This window comes from Pongo pygmaeus, chromosome 16 (assembly GCF_028885625.2).
Source record: "Pongo pygmaeus isolate AG05252 chromosome 16, NHGRI_mPonPyg2-v2.0_pri, whole genome shotgun sequence".
Taxonomy (NCBI): domain Eukaryota; kingdom Metazoa; phylum Chordata; class Mammalia; order Primates; family Hominidae; genus Pongo; species Pongo pygmaeus.
This window is the reverse complement of record NC_072389.2, coordinates 95,035,413-95,041,547: the sequence shown is the minus strand read 5'-3', so window position 1 is coordinate 95,041,547 and position 6,135 is coordinate 95,035,413. Positions and strand designations below refer to the sequence as shown.

The window sequence follows — 6,135 nt, the reverse complement described above, 5'->3', positions numbered from 1 at the left end:
GGGCCCCGCCCGGGGGGGGACGTGAGAGCGATTATGCCAGAGAACAAAGGCGGCCGGGTAAGGCTCAGCGCCCCCCCCCCCGGCCCCCGGGCCTGGCCCTGAACTTGAACTTGTACTTGACACTTTGTCCGGAAGATGGCGGGGAAGCCCATCTGAGCTGGGACGGGGCTCGTCCGGCCACCTTCCGTCCTGGGGAGGAGGCAAGCCCGCCCTTTTCTGCGCCCAGAGGGAGCCGGGCATCCTAAGGGTCCCGGCGCGCTCCAAACAATCTTGGGCTCGAGAGTCCTGAGATTCCCGGGTTCCCTCGGAGAGTTGGAGTGCGGACGAGGTCCTGGGTCTCCGGGCCAGAGGAGTAGGCCGGGGCCCTACGCCGCGTCCCCCTCCCTCGGTCCCACCCTATCCCGGGCCTGGCCCGCCACCCTCGCTGCGCGGGGCAGGCCGGATTCTCTGCACGTCGCGTCGGCGGCCGCTATTCAGCCGCTAATTGAACGTTAATGGCAGGTGCGGATGAGGTCACCGGAGCTGGCTTTTCTCACACATTTTTCATGCAAATTCGCGAAACTCTAAACAAATTTGAATAAAAAGCTCTTTGTGCCGCGCGCCCCCCAGTCGTCTCCCTCCCGCTCGGGATCCTTGCTCCTCCCGGTGCCCTGGGGCTCGAGCCCGGAGCCCCGGGGAGCGCCGCCTGCCGGTCAGTGGTTCTGCCCTACTAGTGGTCAAACGCGGCCCGGGCTGCTGGGGGGCGGGTGAAAGATGTTTTATTTGGGGTCGTGGGCCCGGGCTAGGTTGGCGAGGCCTTTAGGGAGGCAGTGTGTGCAGTTAAGTGCCTGGCATCTGGACAGACAAATGTGACCGTGCTGGCATCCTGGCTGCAATCCCCCCCTCCCCCACCACACACGGAGCCACACGGGCCACTTTGGATGGCCAACTTGGCCTCACTCTCGTTCTTGGTTAAATAGGAATAAGGATAGTGCCCAGTTATGCACACAGATGTGAGGATTAAGCCACGATTTAATACACAAACTAGCACTTAGAATAGTGCCTGGCACAGTAAGTCCTGATTATTCTCTGCAGTCCAAAGGCCTTGTGAGAATGAATGCTGTGATGAAAGCAGGGTTGTGAATTTGCTCATACATGAAAAAACTTATCAGCGGCTTTCAAGAGACTCACCACCCCCTGCATCCCATTCTGGTCACAGAGATGAGATCTGGAGGCCGACTCCACTGCTTCCCAGCTGTGTGGCTTTGCCTATTTCTTAGTCTCTCTGAGCCTCTGTTTCCTATTCTATAAGATAGAATTCAGTCTTACGGGGTCATTGTGAGAATTACATGAGAAGACACTGATGGAGGTTGAGGAGGAGCGTGGGGGCTAGCTCCCAATGCAGAACCTCCAGGACCCCTCTCCTGAGGGCAGGGCACCCTCAAGGCAAGGTAGGCCTTGCACTGGCTGTGACCTTCACTTCTTGCCCAAATGACCCTAGCTCAGGTCAAGAAGACAGACTTTCCAAGCCTTGTAAGACTTCTTGCTCCATCCTTTGCACCCATACCAGTGTCCCCACCACACCTCAAGACACAAGCAGTTGTTTTTGCTGGTGGCAGAGTGCTACTTTCCTCACTCATGTCCTCCTAGAAAAACTGACCAGAGACATGGAAGCCTTTGCAAAGAAAATTTATTCATTGTAGGCTGCAAGAAAGACAGGGGGTTCACAGCATAGGAAGAGACCTCTCCCAGAGCTTGCCCTAGTACTCCCTCAGGAGAACCTGTGGGGCTTGGAAGGGTCTTGGTGATTCAAGCTACCTGACTGCCATCTCTGCCCTCCTACTTCTGCTTCTCCAGCCTCAGCCTTCCCAGAGCCCCACACCAGGCCAGCCTCTGGGAAGCACTGGAGCAGGCCTCGGGAGCAATCCTCATTTTCCTGCCAAGGACCTCAAGGAACAGCGAATCCTGCAGGAATGCAGATGACCAGCAGCCAGGGGTTCCTATCTGTATGAAGCTCTGTAACCCTGTAAACCCCTCCTCTCACCCCACTGCCCAGTTCAGATTTGGGCAAAACCCAGGGGATGGCATTAGGTGGAACTGCAGGAGAAGCCCAGCTAAAAGACTATTTGAGGTGACCCTGCAGGGGAAGGGTTAATGTCTCCATATGTGGGCGCTGGCAAGGGGAGTCTGCAGCTTTAGGGACCTCCTATAAGTGGCCAAACCAAACAGGATCTCTTTGGGGTCAGAGTACAGACTTTAAAGTGAAAGACACTTGGTTTTCATCTCAGTTCTGGCACTTACAAGCTGTGTGACTTAGGACATGTAACTTAACTTTTCTGGGCCTCGGTGTCCTCATCTGTAAAATGGGTGTACCAATGACACCCACACCCCATAAAATGATGAGGAGTCACTGCACTAAGGCATGCGACCTGGGACCTGACAGCCTGCTGCACTTGGTCACTCTTATTGCTTTTTTTCTTCCCAGTCCACTGGCCCCACAGCCAATTTGAAGTGATTGTAGCTGTGCCCAGGCCTCAGGGACCAGGTTTCCCAGGCCCCTCTGGACAGCCCCATTACGCCTCTTTCCCTGCCCCCTGCCCCTGCTCCCTCCCAGGCCACTGAGGCCCTACTGAGAGCTCTGCAGGCTGCTGCAGCCCCCGACCTAAGGCAGGTGTAGCCTGATCCAGTGCCCCCAGGGAGGGTGGTGTGCAGCATTACCTCTCAGAGACACTTTCTAGGCCATTTACTCTTTCAGGGATGAAGTAGGGGTGGCAACTGCACTCCTGGGCACCCACCCGCACTCTTCTGCTCTGTGATGTCTTTCTCTCCAGACACATGCTGCTTATGCAAATAGGCCCATTCACAGCCCTGTTCCCCATCCCCCAAGCACGGTGATACTTCTGGGCTGTGGCCAGATGGGGGCACTTCCCAGTTCACCATGTCCAACACCTGGCATGACCCCGTGCCTCTAAAGGCCTCCTCCCCCAAACAAGCAGGTCCTCAGGGCAGAGGGGAAATGTCTGCCTGGAAGGAAACTAGGAGCCAAGACCTATCCACCATCCCCCACCCACCTTCCCTGTCCCTAGCCAAGCTCCTGGCTCTGCCCCTCACCTGCAAAGGAGCTCCAACAAACCAATTAACCTCTTTCGATTTGGTGAAACTGGAAAAATGACATCCACGTAAGCAAGACCCAGAGACAGTAAGCCTAGCACTTAGTAGGTTTTCGATTAATACTAGCCACCATGATGATATGTGATTATTAGGCCCCAAAATGGCCCATGGCTGAAGCCACCAGTGATTGTGGGATACTTTCTCCAGCAACATCACTACCACCCTCTTAAAGTACCCATGCCAACTTAGTTGATAGAAGTTAAGCCTATTACATTGAACCCCTTTACATCTTTCAATAAAAGTATCTTAGGAGCACGAAAAGAAAACATAACAGTATAGAAGAGTGCATTCCCCCATCCCCACTCCCCAGAGGTAGCCTTCCAGTACACACTTCCAGAAACGATCCATATATAAGCCTACTTATGACTCACTTCTAAACATCTACATATAAGATCATACTCCACAGCCTGTTCTGTAACTTATTCTATTCACCTTATCATGTGAACTGGCCAACCTTCCACATCAACTCATATACGGAGATCTACCACACCGATTTTTACAGCTGCATAGGTATTCCACAGTATGAACAGACCATAGGTTCATGTCCATTTCTTTACACTCTTCAAAAGAAATGCTCTGATGAACATCCTTGTATATAAATCTTTGGGAACTTTTACAAATATGCCCACAGAGTAAATAGTGCCATTTGTTTGTGACCAAGTACATGTGCTTTCTACATTTTGATATTGCCACATTTCAGAAAATATTGTACAATTTATACTCCCTAACCGACAGTGCTTGAGAGTGTCTCAAAATAGGCATGTGATGGTACAGAAACCACAAAATTAGCCAGCCAGTCGGTACAGGCCACAAAGGCACCCACAGAGCCAGCGAAGAATGGCACTGGACTAGCATGTATGTCCTTAGGGTGGTTCCCAGTGGTTTCTTCCTGTCCAGGCCTGTATAGGCTGGGGGCCCAAGGGTGCCCTGAATCAGAAGGGCGTGGGGCCCACAGGGGGACTGGGTGGAGGGCCGGCCAGCATGTCCCGCATGAATGATTTCCTGCAGCCATTGTCTCTGCCCTGCCTGGTCTCCTTGGGGGGAGTTTATTCAGGGGCCTTCGGAGAGGGGGCTAGGCAGGAGGAGGGTGTGCAGTCCTCACCAAAGGCACCCAGGAATGTGTCACAGGAGGGGAAGAAAGAGGAGGGGGGAACTCATCCCTGGGAGAGACGGGACGTCAAGAACCCCTGACTAATGAATAGCGAGTTTGCCCTTGAACCTCACTGGGTTTTGCCATTCTCAGGCACAGAACAAGAGCTGAGACACGTCTGAGCCCAGCTGCACAGGGACGGCAGCGGTTCATCTCAGACACTTTGACAGGCCGGGCCTTTTCCCTGCATAGCTCAGATCTGCCTCCGTGCTCCCCTGGCAACAGCACAGCAGCATGGCTCCTGGGTCTAGGCCCTGCCTGCTGTGAGCAGGAGGAGGGAGGAAGAGGAGCACTAAGGGGAGGACAGCTGGGGAGAGGGAGTCATTAACTCCTAAAAGGCTGGAGTCCCTTGCTTTGGCAACTTTGCCAGTGTGCTGCCCTTGGTCCCAGGCTGGAAACACGGTGAAGAGCTTCCATTTGCTGGAGGCCTACCCAGAATGTTCCATGCACCTCAGACCCAAACAGACCTGACTAGGTGTGACAAGAACAGACATGGTGAAGAAGGAGATGCTAGGCCAGTGGGCCAAAGGCAAAGGCCCTTGAGGGATGGGTTGGGGTACATTTTCCCAGGTCCCCTGCCAAGTGCCAGATGGGCAGATCATGGGGTCCTCCTCCTCCATCCTGGCCCTTGGCTGTTACAACCTCAGGACAGAGGCTACTTGTTCTCCCTTCCTGCTGGGCTTTTTCCCTTCTGAGGCTCTTGCATGTCCTGGGGTGGCTTGGCTCTGCATTCCAATCCTGTGACCTTGGCAAGAGCCACAATTCCTCTGTCTCCATTTTCATAAAAGCTGAAAAGAGGCTGTCCGATCATACTTCACTTCACAGGACAATCTAAAGATAAGAGAAATAATATGTGAGAAGCTTTGCACTCTGGGGAGGAAGGTGTCCTATAAATCTCATTCAGGTATTATTAGGGCTGAAACTAGGTACTTCTGCCCCCTGGGGAAGGAGGGGCGGTGGGCTGGGGGGAGGAGCTCCTCCAAGGTTGTCTCAGCACCTCCCCAGCAAGGCAGTCCTGAAACTCAAAGGCAAGAGGTCAGGAAAGTTAAGGGTTTATGTCTGTGGCCTTTGAAGCCGCTGGGTACAGCTGGCACTAGAAGGTAAGAGAGAACATCATTTCAAGGTACTTTATCTGTGTTATTTCTATGCCTCACTGCAACTTTATGAGAAAGATGTGGTTATCTTCATGTTAGAAATAAGGAAATAGAGAATCAGAGAAGCTAAGGAGCTGGCCCAAGGTCATGCCAGTCATATAAGATGCTGAGCCCACATCCATGTATCAGCTGTACCAGTGGAAGAGCCGCCTAGCTGGGGTGCTGCGGAGAGGGGTCAGCACCAAAAAGTAGTGTTTCCCCCATGGTTGCTTCTCAGGGGTTGAAGCTTTTGAGTCTAAAGGTTCTGGCCTAAGGAAGTGGAATGGGGCAAGTTCCAAGGAGAGCACTGCAAACCCACCTTGAGGGCCACCTGAGCAAACAGAGCCACCAAGGCAAATGCCATTCAGAGCAAACAGAAGTAGAACAAAGGACAAAGGCATCCAGATTAGAGGCTGGGAGCGCACCTAGGTGAGACTCATGCTCTCTGCCCAAGTCTTGCTCCAGGACAGGTCACTCACTGCCCAGCCCCACACCCCTTGCCAGCAGTGAGCTGGGTTTTCATTTTTGTAGCCTCTAGGTAATGGTGCCTCCTTGCATCCCAGGCCAGCTTGAACGGGACAAAGCTAACTATGTTTCCTGTGAGCCAGGGGGCTGGGAGCAGGGGTTACTGGCAGGTAACAGAGTAGAAAAGGCAGAAAGAACTCCCAGATGAAAAAATGCAGGGGCTAAAAGGGACCTCAG

At 53.3% G+C, this 6,135-nt stretch overlaps 1 protein-coding gene across 1 annotated transcript in view; it reads right to left on the bottom strand.

Annotated features, from left to right (window-relative positions):
* Positions 1 to 1,657: 1,657 nt before the first annotated feature.
* LOC134738223 (uncharacterized) overlaps positions 1,658 to 6,135 on the bottom strand; it is a 36,967-nt gene continuing 32,489 nt past the window's right edge. Inside the window, exon 9 of the mRNA XM_063652352.1 lies at positions 1,658 to 5,131. The gene's annotated coding sequence lies outside the window, so the exon portion shown is untranslated. The remainder of the gene's footprint in view (positions 5,132 to 6,135) is intronic.